This window comes from Schistocerca piceifrons, chromosome 5 (assembly GCF_021461385.2).
Source record: "Schistocerca piceifrons isolate TAMUIC-IGC-003096 chromosome 5, iqSchPice1.1, whole genome shotgun sequence".
NCBI classification, from domain to species: domain Eukaryota; kingdom Metazoa; phylum Arthropoda; class Insecta; order Orthoptera; family Acrididae; genus Schistocerca; species Schistocerca piceifrons.
Genome location: NC_060142.1, coordinates 320,285,080 through 320,305,975, shown reverse-complemented (window position 1 = coordinate 320,305,975; position 20,896 = coordinate 320,285,080).

Sequence of the window (20,896 nt, the reverse complement as noted above, 5' to 3'; positions counted from 1 at the left end):
ACATCTTCCAGTATTATTTTGTATTATGTGGGAAATGCGTCAGGAATATATTATTATTTCTACTACTACTATTATTATTAATAATAACCTTAGAGATGGGGTCCTTCTATGCAACCAAATAAAGAGTGCTTGTTTTTACACCATCCGCGTTTAATATGTACCCATATATGGAGCGGTCACAGGCCCTGCAGACCACGCGATGCCTCCACAAACTGCCTCCATTCCCTTCTGTTCAGGACTCAATTCCTCCAGGTGTTTTCAGTACCCAGAGCTGCCCATTCCTTCGCTAGGTCGTCCATCCAGCGCCGCTTTGGTCGTCTTGTGGGCGTCTCGTGTTTGATTTCCCCTCAAGTGCTTTCTTCACCTGTCTGTCTTCTGGCACACGGGCTACATGGCCCACCCACTAGATTCTTTTGCTATTCAGCTCCTTTAGTATTGTTAGTTGTAGCATCGGGGATAGATTTCCTCATTCTTCCTCCTTCGCCATTCTCCTTTATCTAAGATCAGTCCCCATATCTTCCTCATTATTCATCTTCCAGATATTTATAGTTTTTCCTTCTCTCGTTTAATCAAACTCCAGGTTTCCGAACCATGCATGCCTGCTGGGCGTATCACTGTACTATATATTCTCATCTTGGTACTCGCTGATATTCATTTGGAACGGAGCATTTTTCTGAGGGAATGCATGCATTTCATCCTCATTGCTATTCTTTTCTTGATGTCCACTTCTAAGCTGTTGTTGCTGGTAAACCAAGATCCCAAATATTTGCTGCACTTGTCTTCTTCCTAGCTGCGTGAATTTCGTTTTGTCTTGAATCACATTTAGCCCTACTGAAACGTCCTCTTAGAAAAATTATGAATTACTGTGCTGGTAAGCCGGGCGCTGTGGCCGAGAGGTTCTAGGCTCTTCAGTGCGGAACAGCGCTGCTGCTACGGTCGCAGGTTCGAATCCTGCCTCGCGCATGGATGTGTGTGACGTCCTTAGGTTAGTTAGGTTTAAGTAGGTCTAAGTCTATGGGACTGATGACCTCAGATGTTAAGTCCCATAGTGCTCAGAGCCATTTGAACCATTTGAACTGTGCTGGTAAACCTCTTACGTTATTTGATTTACCAACAGCTGAGCAAAACTCAACGTACTCAAACAGTTTTCTCTTTACTTATTCCGATCATCACTAAACTGACACACAATATTTTCTGCTCAACGCAATCTCTCAATGACCCCTACAAAAGAATGGCCCTGACTAACAATAACCTATACCTTTCATGAAACACTTACCTCACAAAAATCTTCGTTACTCGAACTACTGCAATACAGCGAGCGCCAATACTGACAGCTAAATAAAAGATTCAGACTACTGAAGGCACTAACTACTGATAGGCATAGTTAGCAAATGAAAGATTTTGATAGAGAACAAACAATGTATTTACCTTAATAGTGTTCAAAAGTCGTAATATATATATATATATATATATATATATATATATATATATATATATATATATATATATATAGGGTGAGTCACCTAACATTACCGCTGGATATATTTCGTAAACCACATCAAATACTGACGAATCGATTCCACAGACCGAACGTGAGGAGAGGGGCTAGTGTAATTGGTTGATACAAACCATAAAAAAATGCACGGAAGTATGTTTTTTAACACAAACCTACGTTTTTTTAAATGGAAACCCGTTAGTTTTGTTAGCACATCTGAACATATAAACAAATTCGTAATCATTGCCGTTTGTTGCATTGTAAAATGTTAATTACATCCGGAGATATTGTAACCTAAAGTTGACGCTTGAGTACCACTCCTCCGCTGTTCGATCGTGTGTATCGGAGAGCACCGAATTACGTAGGGATCCAAAGGGAACGGTGATGGACCTTAGGTACAGAAGAGACTGGAACAGCACATTACGTCCACATGCTAACACCTTTCTACTGGTCTTTTTCACTGACGCACATGTAGATTACCATGTGGGGTGAGGTACACGTACATACGTGGTTTCCGTTTTCAATTACGGAGTGGAATAGAGTGTGTCCCGACATGTTAGGCCAATAGATGTTCAATGTGGTGGCCATCATTTGCTGCACACAATTGCAATCTCTGGCGTAATGAATGTCGTACACGCCGCAGTACATCTGGTGTAATGTCGCCGCAGGCTGCCACAATACGTTGTTTCATATCCTCTGGGGTTGTAGGCACATCACGGTACACATTCTCCTTTAACGTACCCCGCAGAAAGAAGTCCAGAGGTGTAAGATCAGGAGAACGGGCTGGTCAATTTATGCGTCCTTCACGTCCTATGAAACGCCCATCGAACATCCTGTCAAGGGTCAGCCTAGTGTTAATTGCGGAATGTGCATGTGCACCATCATGCTGATATCACATACGTCGACGCGTTTCCAGTGGGACATTTTCGAGCAACGTTGGCAGATCATTCTGTAGAAACGCGATGTATGTTGCAGCTGTTTGGGCCCCTGCAATGAAGTGAGGACCAATGAGGTGGTCGCCAATGATTCCGCACCATACATTTACAGTCCACGGTCGCTGTCGCTCTACCTGTCTGAGCCAGCGAATATTGTCCACGGACCAGTAATGCATGTTCCGTATATTCACTGCCCCGTGGTTTGTGAAACCCGCTTCATCGGTAAACAGGTAGAACTGCAACGCATTCTCTGTTAATGCCCATTGACAGAATTGCACTCGATGATTAAAGTCATCACCATGTCATTGCTGATGTAGCGACACATGAAACGGGTGAAAGCGGTGACGATGCAGTATGCGCATGACACTACTTTGACTCAGTCCACCGGCTCTCGCAATGTCCCGTGTACTCATGTGTGGGTTCATGGCAACAGCAGCTAACACATCAACTGCACCCGCTTCTCCTGTGACGGGCCTCTTACGGACCCGTTTGCGTGCTACGACCATACCTGTTGCATACAGTTGGCGGTAGATGTTTTGCAATGTGCGGCACGTTGGATGCTCTCTGTCCGGGTACCGTTCTGCATACACCCTGCAGGCTTCAGCTGCATTTCGTCGACACTCACCATAGATGAGTATCATCTCTGCCTTTTCAGAGTTCGAATACACCATGGTCACAGTTCCTACAACACTACACTATCACAGACGTCTGGTAACACGGTGTACTACAGTTGGTCTGCGCGCGGAGACGAATGCAGAATAACAATAGCAGCAAGCGCTGCAAAAAATGGCTCTGAGCACTATGGGACTTAACATCTATGGTCATCAGTCCCCTAGAACTTAGAACTACTTAAACCTAACTAACCTAAGGACAGCACACAACACCCAGCCATCACGAGGCAGAGAAAATCCCTGACCCCGCCGGGAATCGAACCCGGGAACCCGGGCGTGGGAAGCGAGAACGCTACCGCACGACCACGAGATGCGGGCAGCAAGCGCTGCATGCGGACACTGCGACAGCTAGACCAAACCACAACAGTGCACTACAGCCACACTCGTAAACACGGTCGTCATCGTAAACATGTCCCTGCATATGCTGCTCGCCGACCGCGGCCCGTGTTTGTTACAACACGCAACTGAATGTCGGAGGTTTCAAGCGTCAACTTTAGGTTACAATATCTCCGGATGTAATTAGCGTTTTACAATGCAACAAACGGCACTGATTACGTATTTGTTTATATGTTCACTTGTGCTAACAAAACTAACGTGGTTCCATTTAAAAAACATAGGTTTGTGTTAAAAAATATACTTCCGTGCATTTTTGTATGGTTTGTATTAAAAAATTACACTAGCCCCTCTCCTCACGTTCGGTCTGTGGAATCGGTTCGTCAGTATTTGATGTGGTTTACGAAATATATCCAGCGGTAACGTTAGGTGACTCACCCTTTATATATATATATATATATATATATATATAGTGACCTCTCAAAACTCTGGCATCTCTCTCTCCATATCCACCACTGCTGGCGGCTCACCTCCAACTGCGCAACGCTACGCGCCTTTCCCATCCAACTGCCCAACACTACACCAGCGAATATTCCAACAGTGAGTAAAACCAGCCACAGACTGCACACAGCACAGTCAGTGATTTTCATACAGAGCGCTACGTGGCGTTACCAACATAAAAACCTAAACAGGCTACTTGCACTACCTTCTGTGCATAGTCGCTCATTTTATGATACATTTCTTCGAACTCATGGTTTGATTCACGTAGCAATACTATATAATCTACATATGCAGGGCATCTGAAAATTGGGTCGTATCTTTGCCCAACACGCTCAGTGCGGGAAATTATCGGGAAGTACTAGCGCAAATGTTGGAGAAAGTCTCCCTATCAGTCAGGCGACGATTATGGTTCCATCACACTTTACCGTTGATGTCAGAGAACATTTAGACAGTATTTTCTCCAGCTGTGAATTGGAGGGGTATGCCAGAACCGCGCTCACCACGATCTCTCCCGAGCTCATTCCTATAGATTCTTTTTCAAGGGTGAGATGAACCGTTTGGTGTACGAGACGCCGGCAGATACTCCAGAAGTACTGCTTCCCCGTCTGTCTGAAGCTGTAGCCGTTATTCGTGGAACCTCTGGGCGATTTGAGCATACTGGACAATCATTAGCACGGAGATGCCAGTGATGCGTTAATGTAAACGGACGACATTTTCAGCGCCATATCTAAAACAATGTTCATCACACAGTAGTTCATCTTTTTCGTCTTCGAACATCACTGGCGTCAAAATCTTCACGGGCCCCCTAGCAAGGAAACGGTGTAGTTATGACATTTTTGTCACATGGAAAAGTACTTTTTATCTTCTCTAAACACCCTAAAATTCTGTATATGTAGTTATTTTACACCGTGTTTTTGGGCAAAATTATAGGATTTTATTTTTTGCTTTATATTTGGGTTTAGTCATTTCTTTCTCGATTTTCGCTCTTTTATTATTATTGCACTGAGCTGTAAAAAATCTTGGAATTTCTCGGTATAGTGCCGCACAAAGAAAACTGAAAAATACATTTGTACGATCTACTGGAGGCAAAAGGCCAATTTTATTTTAACGCTGTCTAGAATTAGAAATAATGTATTAATTTTTAATATTTCTATTACTGAAAGGTTTCAGATCAGTTTTTCCTCATCACAGATACAGATGAAATCAACAGTAAAACGGATTTTCCTAAGACATGCGGATATAGATAATGGCATGAGACTGGAAAAGACAAGACGGCGTAGATTTCAGCTAGAGCTTTCCACTTACGTATTGATCTCAGGTATTACTGTATTGGGGGGAACAAGAGGGCAAAAGGCAAAGGGCAACGGACAGACTAAACCCCATAATTTTAGATTGGCTGCAATGACCCTTTTTTTTGAGTAAGCAACTGTGAGAATGATTATTTCCTTACATCAACTACAGCCATAAACCGTTCTTCATAAGAATAAACTGATAGAACAAAACACAATGGCGATGATTTGTCACGCTCTTGGAAGCAGGTCCTACTCATGTATCAGATATCTTATTAATAAGTTACGTTAAATGAAACGTTAAGATATTCAAATGTATTAACAGCCATCAACGTTTCTCCTAATCACGCTTTAGCCACGTAGTTTTTATTTCAAAAATCGTGTACAGTCACAGCCTCTGCAGCGTTGTGTTCTGATTCTCGCGCTGTTAATACGCAGTATGAAAATGGCTGAGGCTGCTTTCTGTGCCGTAGAGAAACACGCGCGTGGAATACGGTTAAAAAGTGTCGAGAAATAGGTTGTTCTTAATGTTTTTCATAAATTTTCTGAGATAATTGGCTTTGATGTTTTCCTAGCGCTGTATATATTGCAGTTGTTAAACAAACTCACATTGAACGTGTAGCGCAGTCCGTTGCGTAATGGAATGAAAAGCAAGTTCCCCCAGTATCATTTTTTTCTTCTCGTTTGATTTGAAATACCTACATCTCGTACTTATGAAACTCATCTTAATTTTTTGTGAATAATGCACGTCTTATTGTTTTTAATTACATATTGGACGCGAAATTCCTTTTTCTATTTCAAATACAAATTCTTGATGTTTTATAAAAGACTGTTCATAAAAGTTCTTTAAATTAAGAAAACATAATTTAATTTTTAAGGGAAAAATGAAAAACCACATGCTCTTTATTTGGACTATGTCCATCGTTTAATAACACGGGGGTGGATAAGTATCGTAAAAACAGGAAAAAAAAACATTTCCACAGCATCGAACACATCATACAGATGCTGAATTTTTACATTTGCCATTGTACCATTACGATATGAACCCAACAGAACTTATCTGGAGCCAAGGTGCGGGATTTGGCCCGAGAAGTAACAAGACTGTTAAGCTGCCAGACGTACTGGAACTAACGCGCGCACGCTGGCGGGATATAGAACGGCTCGTCATAAAAGAAGGAGAGAAAATGCTGCGTCTGGTTGTCTTCGTGGGTTCTGTTGTTGACAGGCTCGTTATCCAAGTAGCAGGTGACACTTCCAGAATTGAAATGTATTTCTCTGATTCGGATTAGGAAGGGGCTAAGAGATTACCAGACGACTGACTGCAAGTAATACCTTCAGGGGCTTCAATATTTAACTATAGGGCGAAATCCTTGAATATTCTCTTACGTTACACACAGCTTATGCAGAAAAATTACCCTGTGTTTAAGTCAGGAATTTTCATTATTCTTGTTTTAAGTTACAATAGTACTTTAGCTAAAAACGATAACGTGTTGCGGTTTTTGTCTAGTCGTCTAAGGAGCGTATTGTGGAAGATTTGCAGTGTATTATTTCATACTGCTTAAAAATTAAATGACTTTCGAAGCTTTATTGCTCCTCTTCTTGTCTCGTTTTACGTGTGAACTGCAGCTGGCTACGTCACTGCAGGTTAGCTGTATCAGCTGACGGGCCAGTGCTAAATTAAAAATGCGCCGGTAAAGCTGTTGTCCCCTATTATCGCTAAGTCGATGTGCGCGTTGACGCACAGCACAAAACGTAGCCTTATTATCGTACTTGACAGTACTCGCGGCAGCTTGGCTGCAGTCCCACGTGAAACTGAAATCCAATGACGTTCCAGCAAACGCGGAAGAATACATAGTGCAATGTTATCAGGTTTATTCTTATGATGAACGGATTATAGAAGCTAGTTTGGGCTGCTGCATTTTCTTCAGGGAAGTAATCCCTTTACTTTCTTCGTGTTGATGCTGTGTATTTCCTATTTTCTATTATTTGCCATAAAGTGATGCCACATTGTTTCAAGACACCGTAACTGGTAGATCAAGTGCTGTGTCTTGTAGAAATTCTCGCGTCGTGGAGTATGTTTCCACCAACCTCCGTAATCGTTAATATGTGCTTGTTGGGTGTTACTCAGTATAAAATGTTAGCATCGTCGTTGTGGGTGAAGTTTTCGTCGTCAGTATTTTGGCCAGCAACACATGAAGTGGTGCTAGTATATAGATCTTAATCACTCAGCTGCCCTCTAATTTACTGCCTTATGAAGTGAGGGCCTGTGATACTGTTGATACTGATATATCCCTCGGATATATCTGCGGTTCCATTTATGTCATTCGAGGAGTAGGCTATTCCTTGCTAGCGAATACTACCGTCTCGTTTCGTTTAATCGTACTGAACGAGGGTCACGCAGTGGCCAAGATACTGAACTGGCATTCCGGGAACTGATGTTCAGATCTCTGTAAGTCCACGAAGATATGGGTTCGCTGTGAAAAGAACTATCCATAGTTGAGCTCCGTCTAATGATATCGTTGTCAACGGGCCATTAAACGCTAATATTCATTTTCCTCGTGCACCCATAGTCTATGGATAGCGTCTTTGATTAATAATCAAGACTTCCACGATCCCGGATTCGAACCCTAACCCCGTTTAAATTTTGGTTGAAAATCATCAGCAATGGCTGCCGAAAGACTTCCGGCAGAAGAAGTCACCCTCATTTAGCCAACAGCCTTATCAAAGAGGGCGGGTGAGCGGACAGAGGTTTAGGCACTCTCTTGTCCTTGGAGTGGGAAACCGTTCCTAATTGCGGGAAAATCAGCATTGATCAACGGTATTTCGACGCAGAAGGCAACGGAAACCACTGCATTAGAGGCACATAATGCGCATCCACAGAACATGTGTCCTGTGTTTGAAGAAATGTCATGATGATCCCTCTATTGGCGAAAGATTTCGGACCAGTTCACCATTCTGATCTCCGGGAGGGGACTGCCAAGGTTGAGTAATTCAAAAGAATGTTCAAATGTGTGTGAAATCTTATAAGACTTAACTGCTAAGGTCATCAGTCCCTAAGCTTACACACTACTTAACCTAAATTATCCTAAGGACAAACACACACACCCATGCCCGAGGGAGGACTCGAACCTCCGCCGGGACCAGCCGCACAGTCCATGACTGCAGCGCCCCAGACCGCTCGGCTAATCCCTCGCGGCCGGTTGAGTAATTATCGAAAGGATAACGTTCTACTATCAGAAACTTGAACGTGGTGGGGAATCTAGAAAATTTCTAAAGAGATATGCGAAGGCACAATCTAGGTGTAGTTGGGGGTCAGTGAAATGAAATAGAGAGAAGAAAAGGATCCAGGGTCATATGAGTATAGGGTAATATCAAGAGCAGCAGAAAATGGTATAACGCGAGTGGGATTCGTTATGAATGGCTAAGTAGGGCAGAGAATATGTTATTGTGAACAGTTCAATGGTCAGATTGTTCTTATCAGAATTGGCAGCAAACCGACAGCGATAGTTCAAGTATACATGCTGACGTCGCAAGCTGAAGATGAAGAGATAGAAAAATTATATGAGGATTGTATTGTATGGTACTGGAGACCTAGAAACGATGGAGAGGCTTCGTCCCCGCCGTAACCCTCAGTGGTACACAGCCCCACAACAGGCTACAGCAGTCCACTCACCACACCGCCGCCCCACACCTAACCCAGGTTTATTGTGCGGTTAATTGGGAGTAGATCGAAGAAAGACGAAAGTAGTGAGAAGTAGCAGAAATAAGAACTGCGAGGAAGTTAATATCAGTATTGATGGTCACGGAGATGATGAAGTTAAGGAATTGTGCTACCTAAGTGCTAAGTACCCCATGACGAACGGAGCAAGGAAAACATCAAAAGCATATTAGTCCTGGCAGAAAGGGCGTTCCTGGCAAAAGAGCGATCTACTACTATCCAACATTGACCTTCATTTGAGAAAGAAATTTCTAAGAATGTACGTTTGGAGCACAGCATTATGTAGAAGTGGAACATAGACTATGGGACATAAGGGAATCGAAGCATTTGAAATGTGATGCTACAGACGAAATCTGAAATTATGTGGAGTGATGAAGTAAGGAAAGAGGAGGTTCTACGCAGAATCGAAGAGGAAAGAAGTAAAGGAAAACTCTGACAAGAAGAAGGGACAGGATGATAGGACATCTATTAAGACATAGGGAGTAACTTCCTGGCACTAGAGGGAGCCGTAGAGGATAGAAACTGTAGAGGAAAACAGAGATCGGAATGTATCCAGCAAATAATTGAGGACGTAGACTCCTAAAGCGTTTCTTTGCGGTGAGGACGTTGTGACGTACAATAAAGGTCCCGAAAGGCAGGCAATAATGAGCCTTGGGCGGAGAATGCAGAAAAGACAGTGCCAATCTGTCAATAGGAGAGGAGTATACCGGTGGACACTATGAAGGCTCTGTGAAAGCTAGTCTGCTACTCTAAGATGAAGAAGCAGGAACAGGAGAGGAATTCGTGACGGCTGCCATCAAACCAGTGAGAAGACTGAAGTCGCTTTACCTTCCAATAACAATATATAATATCGCAAACACAACATTCGACGCCAAACTCAGGCACTGATATCAGCACCCCAGAGGACGTATATCTACACTGGTAACAGTAACCCACAGGACGTATATGAACAATGCAGACTCTTCAAAGAGATAAGTGGAGGTGACCATCCTCAAAATTTCAGTATGTCCCACCAATAGTTTGCAAAACTACAGACGATATGGATATAATGGACGATATGGATATAATGAGGCTACCGAACACGAAATTGAAAGTAAAATCTTCTAAGTTGCTAGGCCGCGTTGTACATCAGGTTTTTTTTTTTTTTTCTACACGATCGACGTTTCGACCCCTGTGCTGGGATCACATTTAGGATCACCTGGTGTTTATGATTTCCTAATCGTGAACATCAGAATATCCTGCAGATAATCCCAGCTTATGAATCGAAACGTCGATTTTGTATAAAAAACTGAAGAGGAATATGACGCGGCCTAATAGCGAAGATTTTACCTTCAAAGATGGCCACCAAAGCCGGCGGAATGCTACTAAACACCTTTGTTCTGTTTAGACGGTGTTGATGATTGAGGGTGGTGATGTCACCAGTATTTCAACGCAATCAAGGATTCCCTTGTCCTATAGAAGAGAAACTTATAGTTGAGCTGCTCGAACCCTTCCGTGGTTTTAAATTGGCTATATCGAGTATTCGAAAACCTACGGACATCGCACAGCATTCGTCCGGATAGAGGCCGGAGTGGCGACACTGTAGGCCTACACTGCGCAACTACTTGCGGTGGAGGAAAATCCAGACACACACAATCGGTTACTTGTACCCCTAGTGTTAAAGCGTCCTGGCTCAGTGGACCGAAAGCGTCTGAGTAAAAGTTCCGCTTAACTCTGTATGGTAGGTTCTCATATTTTTCTCGTCCTTCAACTTCGTATTTAGCTAAAGATGTATCATTTCGTCGTATATAGAATGGGGTGACTCCACTATGAGAAACCAGTCTAATTTTGTGAAGTATTCTTCCCTTTTTCACTGCATGCACGCCAACGCTCTTCTTAAAGAGGATTAAAAGAAAATGGTTGCTTAATGTTACTAGTCCACTATTTTGCTGTCCCACTTACCACTTGGGGGACCGGGAACATAATATCATGTGTAGTTATTTAACTAGTTACATGTTCCAAAAATCATTTGAACGATTCTTTTATCGCAGTGATGTGGAACAAGTCAGTTCACAGGATATGTAGATGATTAGTCCTAACAGTAAAGAACACATCATTTTATTCCTACTCATGCAACAGCACTTAAAAAAGCTATATTTTTTAAGTTTTTCCTGGCTATCTATTTTTAAGTAAAAATTTGTTGCTGGAATAGAAGAAGCTGTCGAGGAGAAATGATTTTAAATCAGATTTAAAGCTTGCTTCACTACCCGCCAAAACTGGGGCAAATGATCAAAAATTTTTATTGCTGCATATTGAACTCCTCTCCGAGCTACTGACAGCTTTAATAATGGGTAATAAAGCTCCTTTTTCCCTCTAGTGTTCTAGGTATGACCGTCACGGTTCTTCTCAAATTGTGATGGATTATTTATGAGGAATTTCACTTGCGGAAACGTGTATTGTGAAGGCGCAGTTAAAATGTCTAGCTCCTTAAAGTACCTACGTGACGCCTGTGGGTGAACACCACATATTATTCTTGCTGCTCGCTTTTGTGCAGTCAATATTCTCTCTCTTAGTGATGAGTTACCCAGAAAATTAATCAGTAAGACGTTAGGGAGTGGAAATATGCAAAATTCGTAAGAGGTCTGATACGTCTCTTTCCAAGATTAGCAATTATACGAAGAGCAAAAGTAGCTGAACTTAATTGCTTGAAAAGCTCATTGATATGCTTTTTCCAGTTCAATTTTACGTCATTCAATTTTCCGTCAATATGTGCACCCAAAAATTTGGAGCATTCTATCCACCTTATTGACTCCTTCTCATGTGCTACATTAATTGTTGAAGTTGCCAAGTTCTGTCACATTTACCAACTGTTGTAGGTCATTACGCTATTTGGCGCGATTTTAGAGCATCCTTATAGTACAAAGGCGTATGAGCCATCTTAAACTCAGTTTGATTGCCCCCAATCGACAGGTCTGCTACACTGCGGCGCCTTAGACGCGGGGTGGACTTACTGTGTTGCAGTGCCTTTCAGCTCGTTGCTCACTTGCCTTAGTAAGCTTTACGAATCTCAGATCTGCCTGGTACAGGACGACGAAACACATAGCTCATTAAAGAATAACTCTGATAAAATTAGTCGTTTCCCTAAAGTGTATTCTGTTGTCTTTATGTATGGTACGTTTGCTCCACATTACAAGCCTAGGTTCACTAACTAAATCTACATCTACAAGGACACTCTGCAAAACACATTTAAGTGCCTGGCAGAAGGTTCATCCAAACACCTTCACAATTCTCTATTATTCCAATCACGTATACTGCGCGGAAACAACGAACACTTGTATCTTTCCGAACGAGCTCTGATTTCCCTTATTTTATCATGGTGATGCTTTCTCCCTATGCAAGTCGGTATCAACAAAATATTTCCGCATTCGGACGAGAAAGTTGGTGATTGGAATTTCCTGAGAAGATTCCGCCCCATTGAAAAACGCCCATGTTTAAATGATGTCCACCCTGAATCCTGTATCATTTCAGTAACACTCCCTCCCCTGTTTCGCGATAATACAAAAGCTCCTGACCTTGTTTGAACTTTTTCGATGTACTCCGTCAACCCTATCTGGTAAGGATCCCAGACTGCGCAGCAGTATTCTAAAAGAGGACGGACAGGCATAGTGTAGGCAGTCTCCTTAGTAGATCTGTTACGTTTTCTAAGTGTCCTGTCAATAAAGCGCAATATTTGGTTGGTCTTCCCCACAACATTTTCTAAGTATTCAAATTTAAGTTGCTCGTAATTGTAATTTCTAGGTATTCAGTTGAATTTACGGCCTTTAGATTTGACTGATTTATCGTGTTGCCGTAGTTTAACGGATTCCTTTTAGCACTCATGTGGGAGAACTCACACTTTTCGTTATTTAGGGCCAATTGCCAATTTTCACACCATACAGGTGTCTTTTCAAAATCGATTTTTAATTTGTTTGGATCTTCTGATGATTATTAGTCGATAAACGACAGCGCCATCTGCAAACAACCTAAGACGGGTGCTCAGATTGTCTCCCAGATCTTTTATATAGCTAAGAAACAGCAAAGGGCCTGTAACACTACCTTGTGGAACGCCAGAGATCACTTCTGTTTTACTCGATGACTTTCCGTCAGTTACTACGAACTGTGACCTCTCTGACAGGAAATCACGAATCCAGTCACATAACTGAGACGATATTCCATAAGCACTCAATTTCATTACAAACCGTTTGTGTGGTACAGTGTCAAAAGCCTTCCGGAAATCCAGAAATACGGAATCAATCTAGAATCCCCTGTCAGTAGCACTCAACACTTCATGCGAGTAAAGAGCTAGTTGTGTTTCACAAGTACGATGTTTTCTAAATCCATGTTGATTGTGTCAACAAACCGCTTTCTTGGAGGTAACTCAATGTTCAAACGCAATATTTGTTCCAAAATCCTGCTGCATATCGACGTTAATGATATGGGCCTCTAATTTAGTGGATTACGCCGACTACCTTTCTTGAATATTGGTGTGACCTGCGCAACTTTCCAACTTTGGGTAGGATCTTTCGTCAAGCGAACGGTTTTATATTATTCTTAAGTAGGGAGCTATTGAATCAGCATACTCTGAAAGGAGCTTAATCGATATGCAATCTGGACCAGATGACTTCTATCATTAAGTGATTTAAGTTGCTTCACTACTTCGAGGATATTTACTTCCACGTTACTAATATTAGCAGCTGTTCTTGATTAGAATCTGGAATATTAACTTCGTCTACTTTTGTAGAGGCATTTCGGAAGGCTGTGTTTAGTAACTCTGCTTTGGCAGCGCTGTCTTCAGTAGTATCTCCATTGCTATCGCGCAGAGAAGGCACTGATTGTGTCTTGCCGCTAGCGTACTTCACATACGACCAGGATCTCTTTGGGTTTTCTGCCCGGTTTCGAGACAAAGACATAAACATCTCGCATTGAAGTCCACGCTAAATCTCGAGCTTCTGCAAAAGACCGCCAATCATAGGGATTCTGCGTTTGTTTAAATTCGGCATGTTTGTTTCATTGTTCCTGCTATAGTGTTCTGGCCCGTTTTGTGTACGAAGGAGGGTCAGCTCCGTCGTTGGTTAATTTATTTGGTGTAAATCTCTCAATAGCTGCCGATACCATTTCTTTGAATTCAAACCACATCTGGTCTACACTATTATTATTTATTTGGAAGGAGTGGAGATTGTCTTTCAGAAAGGCGTCAAGTGAATTTTTATCTGCATTTTTGAACAGGTGTGTTTTTCTGTTATTTTTGGAGAATTTGGGGGTTACAATATTCAATCTTGTTAAGGCTAAGTGAGGTAAGCTCTTTAACAAATTTCTATATTGGGTTTTCATGGTGAAAAAACCGGAAATAATGCCACCAAGCCCGTACGAAACAACAAGTATACTTTGCTGATTCCTATTTCTTGGTAGGGATGTCAATGTTTATCAATGTATTTTATTGTCCATTTCATTCACACCACCAACTATCACTACGGGCATCCATATCGAACCATATATCTTCAGATCAACAGCCGCAACAAAATTCAGGCCGCTCTCAGTCAAATGCTCACACAGAATTCAATGATATGGATTCTTCGCCGAAATATTACGTATTTAATTATTTCTCAACGAGGCAGTGTATCTAAGCAAAGGCTGTGTAGTACGCCACGCGGTGTAATGACTTAGGGAGAGAAAGGCAACTTTCAGTTTTAACGAAGTTGTTGTAAGTATCATCCATGATATCAGTGATCATATCCAATGTGTACTGTCCTCTATGACACTGTTTCTCACCTGCATTACTGAACATGGTACCAAAACTTTCAGAGCAGCTCGAGACTCATCATCTATGAAAACTAAATTCTGAGGGCCCCCGATAGCTTAGTCCATGCAGTCAGTTTACTGGATCCAGAATGCGGGACCTCTCAATTCTCTGAGAGGCTGCAACATATCATGGCCAATAAGCGTTGTAGCTGCCCTCGTATAATTAGTTACTTTACCAAGCTGAACCAGATAAACTTGAAAGAACAATATCGTTAGGTGTTTGAAGAACTGTAGTAAATCGGGTTGCTAAGTCCGTAGACGCTTGCCGGGATTTATATGAGAGGTTCTGCCTATCACCGATTCCTCTATCAAAAAATAAAAATGAACTCACCTGCTAATCTTCTGTTCCCTGGACTGGGGAGATATCAGACTAAGTTACCCAAGGCAGGCAATTATTTTTCCTAGGTAAATGATTGAATAATAAAGGGAACAGGGTAGACCTACGGACCAGTAACAGACAGAGAACTCTTCAGTTGAAACTTCCGGGTTGAGAGGACGTGGTCGATGTATAAAATTTCCACCTAACATCTTCTGAGGTCGTCCGGCTACTGCAGTAGCCGGACGACCTCAGAAGATGTCTCCCGCAGATAGAGACGAAACGTTAGGTGGAAATTTTATATATCGACCACGGCCTCTCAGCCCACAAGTTTCAACTGAAGACAACACCGGCCGTGAAAGCGTACATAGGAAGACAGAGTACTGTCTGTTCTGCAGTTAAAGCTAATATATTCTGGATAAAAACACGTAAATGCGAAGCAGACAGGTCACAAAAAAATGGGATTTAGCCTGTCCACAATTATGGTCTATTTGGTGAAACACCGGCTTGCTGTACTCGTAGATCAAGCTAAATGTGCATAAAACATACACAGATTCAAACGAGAAGCAATGATAACTCGCCCAGTACCTAGGGAGAGTCATAAACGAAAGCACTTAGCCATGGGGAGTAACATAGTAAGAGCACACAGAGAGGGGCAGCTTGACACAGCTTACAGTCCGAATATCAGTGGAATCGTAATGCTGGTTGCTTCCAGTACGAATCGCGTATCTGCATCTTAGTCACGGACATGCGAACACGATTAGTCCTAACAGTAATGAGCACATTATCATTTTATTGCTACTCGTGCAACTGCATCTAAAAAAGTTTTTTTTTTCAATTTTTACTGGCTATCTGTTTTTAAGTAGAAACTCGTCACAACTATTTTGGTGCGAAACTCCTTTACTAAAACTGTTTGAATCTACAAATGATTACTTCCAAGTTGATGACAAGCTATCCAGATATCGTCAAATGGCAACAAGTAGCGCACTACAGTTAATCACGAAGTGAAACGGACTAGCAACCTCGTATGCAGGACAGCAGTGTTCATCCTTCCGCAGAACAAGGTGTCCGTAGCCAGCTTGACTAGTGGTGGCAAAGCAAACCGTTCCTCCTGCTTTCAGGCGAGAGGCAACTCGGCCTTCTGATGCTCAGGTTGGAGACACTCTAGTAGCACCGGTTGTGTGAATGTGGTCGGGGTCAGTGTTCCTACACGCCAGCATCTCTGTGGCTTGAATTTCAAAGTAACGGCCGAGGAACTTCTGCCGATTTTTGCCGTCTTATGTACTTTATAAACTACATGATCGCTAATAGTGAAAAATGCTCCGTCCCTACCATCTGATAGTCTTCTGCTCGGGCACGCTAATGATGCTTTCAGTTGGTGGGGGGAAAGTTGGTTTTAATGCACAAACAGGCAGATTAATTTAATTGACTTTGTAGTTAGCTGATTTATAGTCCCATGCCTACTACCACTAAACTTTTAATTACTTAAGGAATGTGGATCTGCGATTGCAAACAGGATTATAATTTCTCTCAACGATCTTTCTTGTTAAAGGGGCTGGGTTGGATAGCTGCTGAGAATTACCCACGGGCTGTATACTGTAGGCGTCATAAAGGGTCCTAGTTACAGTTCTCAAGCTGTCTTGATATAATGTACGTGATACATAACATTATCGTATAACATTAGACAGATGCTTATAAACAGTCGATCAGCAATATTTTAAGATTAATTGTTCAGATACACTCCGCATTGACTAGAACAATGTTCAGACAATACAATAACTGTATATGATTAACCTAAAATAATGTGAAATGAAAAAGAACATTCTGAAACAGTTCCGAGAACATTTATTACTTTGTTTCTTAAGACTATTTGACAATGCAATATCATATCAGTGTATCAGGAAGGTATTCTGTATTCAATGATATTCTGAGTACCATCATTTCCGTTTTCACCACATTTATTTCGAAGCTGTGTTTGATACACTATTGCCGGCCGTGGTGGCCGAGCGGTTCTAGGCGCTACAGTCTGGGACCGCGCGACCGCTACGGTCGCAGGTTCGAATCCTGCCTCGGCCATGGATGTGTGTGATGTCTTTAGGTTAGTTAGATTTAAGTAGTTCTAAGTTCAAGGGGACTGATGACCTCAGAAGTTAAGTCCCATAGTGCTCAGAGCCATTTGAACCATTTGACATACCATTCATCCATATGGTTTACCGCTTCGTGTAACTTTTCAGTGTCTTTTGCACCTATTACAATATTGTCTGCATATGCATATGAGATTACACTCTCCCTTTGGGGTATTCTTACAGTTTCTTCCACTGCAAGGATAAATAACAGAGCACTCAGTGTGTCTCCCTGTAGTTCTCCGTTTGATTGGAGTATTGGCTCCGATAAGGAGACGTTGTATGAGATCCTAATTTCATTCCATTGCCGTATTGCGATTATGATTCGTGTCCATATATTGTTCTCTCCTAGGATTTCCCCCCCCCCCTCCCCCCTCCAACTATTCTTTATAGAATCGAACTCCCATGTATAAAACAGCTAGTTTTTTACGCTTCTCAATATCTGTCATCATATCTTCTGAATTATGCGTCGTACAATAACATAATTCTCAGGTGCATTCAGTATTATACTGCGTGCAAAATGTGTTACGAATAAACTTAGTAGCAAATAAGTAATTAATAAAAACGTTATGTACGATGAAGTAGTACTGTACAGACAGCAACGAAGTAGTAAGTGATGAATGTTTTTCCTTTCATTATTGTGTGGAGGGTGTCAACGAGATAAGGTTTCAAAAAGATTCAGACTCATGTGTAAAATTTGTAGAAAGTCGATACTTGCATTGGATGAACATAATCTGGGTACAAATAATTTACGGAAATGCAGCCGGGTGACGTTGTCGACAGCCGTCGATATTTCGACAGGAGCACAGCCTGCCATTTTCAAGACAAAACTGCAGCAAATAAGCGCTGTGCGAGTGAATTTAATACCTTGGTTTGCACAGAAACTCCGTAAGGATAACACACACAAGCACTGTTAACACTAGCGCCATCACAAACCATAGGTGACCGACGTCAGAAGTTATCGATAGTGAAATTAATAATCAACTGGTGAGATGGCATAAACTCTGTTCCTCTGTTTTTTGACACGTGAGAGAACAGAATTCCATCCAAACTTTAAACTAAAACCACCACCTCTTTTTATAACGCTACTTGCTAATTTAATTTCAACAGCTTCCTTTATAAAGCTGTCCCAATAGCTGGAATAGCGTACCACGATCGCCGTGTTTTTGCATTCCTTTGGATAGCCGGTGCCAAGACAATGCTCCTAAATGGAGATTTACTCGGCTGTTGTAAGCACATGTGCCGCTAATGCTCAGTGCACCGGTCCTCTGCAGTCCCGATAGTCTCGCCAATATGTGACATGCCACAAGTACAAGGAATATGGTAGTCACCTGCCTTACACAAACCAACATAATCCTTAATGGAAACTAAAAGAAGCCTAATTTTAGATGCTGGTCGAAAAACACACTTCGTCATACTTACGCAAAATACACGACAAATCCTGTTCGAAATGCTCCCGGTGTAAGGCAAAAAGGCCGTAGACTTTAGTGCCACCTCGGTATTATCATCACTCGCCCGGTACACAATTGGTCGATAGCGTAACGCACGCATAATCTGTCTTTCACAATAACCATTCTGACGAAAGGTGACTTCGAGATGGGCTAACTCAGCTGACAAACTCTCAGGGTCCGAGATGAGATGGGCCCTGTGAGGCAAGGTACGAAGTATCCCCCCACGTTGAGGTGGTTTGTGTCAACTGTCAGCTTCCAGATTCTGACGAACACTTCAAGGAAGGGAAGACAGCTATCCTTTACCACCTCCATTTTGCAACGAGTATTAAGGTGGACTGAATTCAAGTGTTCTAAAAAGTCGTTGAAATTCTCACTGTCATGAGGCAAACAACAAAAGCATCGTCCACATATCTGAAAAAAATATGTAGGTTTCAAAGCCACCGACTCCAAGGGACGTTTCTCGAAATGTGGTGCTCACACCGGGTACTATAGGGGTCAACAGGGTGGCAAGATATTTTGGTACACGATACGATGCAGCACCGTGTTACAATCGGGCAAGGAGGTTCAAATGGTTCAAATGGTTCAAATGGTTCTGAGCACTATGGGACTTAACATCTGTGGTCATCAGTCCCCTAGAACTTAGAACTACTTAAACCTAACTAACCTAAGGACATCACACACATCCATGCCCGAGGCAGGATTCGAACCTGCGACCGTAGCAGTCGCGCGGTTCCGGACTGCGCGCCTAGAACCGCTAGACGGGCGAGGAGGAATCTCTTCTCTGTGGATCTTAGGGAGAACATATAACATAGTGGAACAGCACTATAAGAACTCAGACTCTTGATGGTCTCCTGAGATAAGGAACTTTTCTTCAGGAGACCGTTAGTCTCTTGTCAACTCTTTTCGTGGGGTCAGCAACGATCCTGCTGAATCAGACAGTAAATACTGCATCTTTTGATCGTAATCCCGTTTGTCCAAAACAACGGTAACAGTGTCCTTGTCCGCAGGTAAGTTAACAATATCCGGATCAACTCTAACTGAGCGTAAAGCAGCCTCTCAGCCGCTGTGACATTACTCTTGGGTGGACGTGACCCAGCCAACACGCTACTTGCCTCCCTCCTAGCCACCTCTGCAACATTAGGAGGTAGTTTAAAAATAACCTGTTTAACAGAACTAATACACTGATCTAATGGCAAACACTTGGAAGTCGGTGCAAAATTTGAACCTTTCCCTAGCACGAACAAAACTGCGCCGTCAAAAACTTTCTCCGTGATACTTATCACAGAACGTCGAGATGTACTGTTAAGACTCCGAGCCACGGAGTCGTTCAAATTTCACCAGATGCTTTGGGGTTGTTGTTGTTGTGGTCTTCAGTCCTGAGACTGGTTTGATGCAGCTCTCCATGCTACTCTATCCTGTGCAAGCTTCTTCATCTCCCAGTACCTACTGCAGCCTACATCCTTCTGAATCTGCTTTTTAAATTTTCTAACCTACCTGCCCGGTTAAGGGATCTGACATTCCACGCTCCGATCCGTAGAACGACAGTTTTCTTTCTCCTGATAACGACGTCCTCTTGAGTAGTCCCAGCCCGGAGATCCGAATGGGGGACTATTTTACCTCCGGAATATTTTACCCAAGAGGACGCCATCATCATTTAATCATACAGTAAAGCTGCATGCTCTCGTGAAAAATTACGGCTGTAGTTTCCCCTTGCTTTCAGCCGTTCGCAGTACCTCAACAGCAAGGCCGTTTTGGTTAATGTTACAGGGCCAGATCAGTCAATCATCCAGACTGTTGCCCCTGCAACTACTGAAAAGGCTGCTGCCCCTCTTCAGGAACCACACGTTTGTCTGGCCTCTCAACAGATACCCCTCCGTTGTGGTTGCACCTACGGTACGGCTATCTGTATCGTTGAGGCACGCAAGCCTCCCCACCAACGGCAAGGTCCATGTTTCATTGGGGGGGGGGGGGAGGGGGCTTGGGGATTACACAATGAAATTCCCAGTCTGACTATGACCATGGAGCACCGTCCAACCAATCCCAAGAAAAAGCCGAAATTTTTGAAGCCATTATTAAATGAAGCCGAAACAATTCCTTGGAAACAAAATCCAACTGTCGACGAGTGTAATGGATCCTTTTACGAACACGAGCTACGCCAGCACGTTGCTTGATGCGACTGGCGGCAGCAGAATCAATATGGTGGACAACTTTCCCAAACGTTGAAATAATATTTTCATCACGACACCT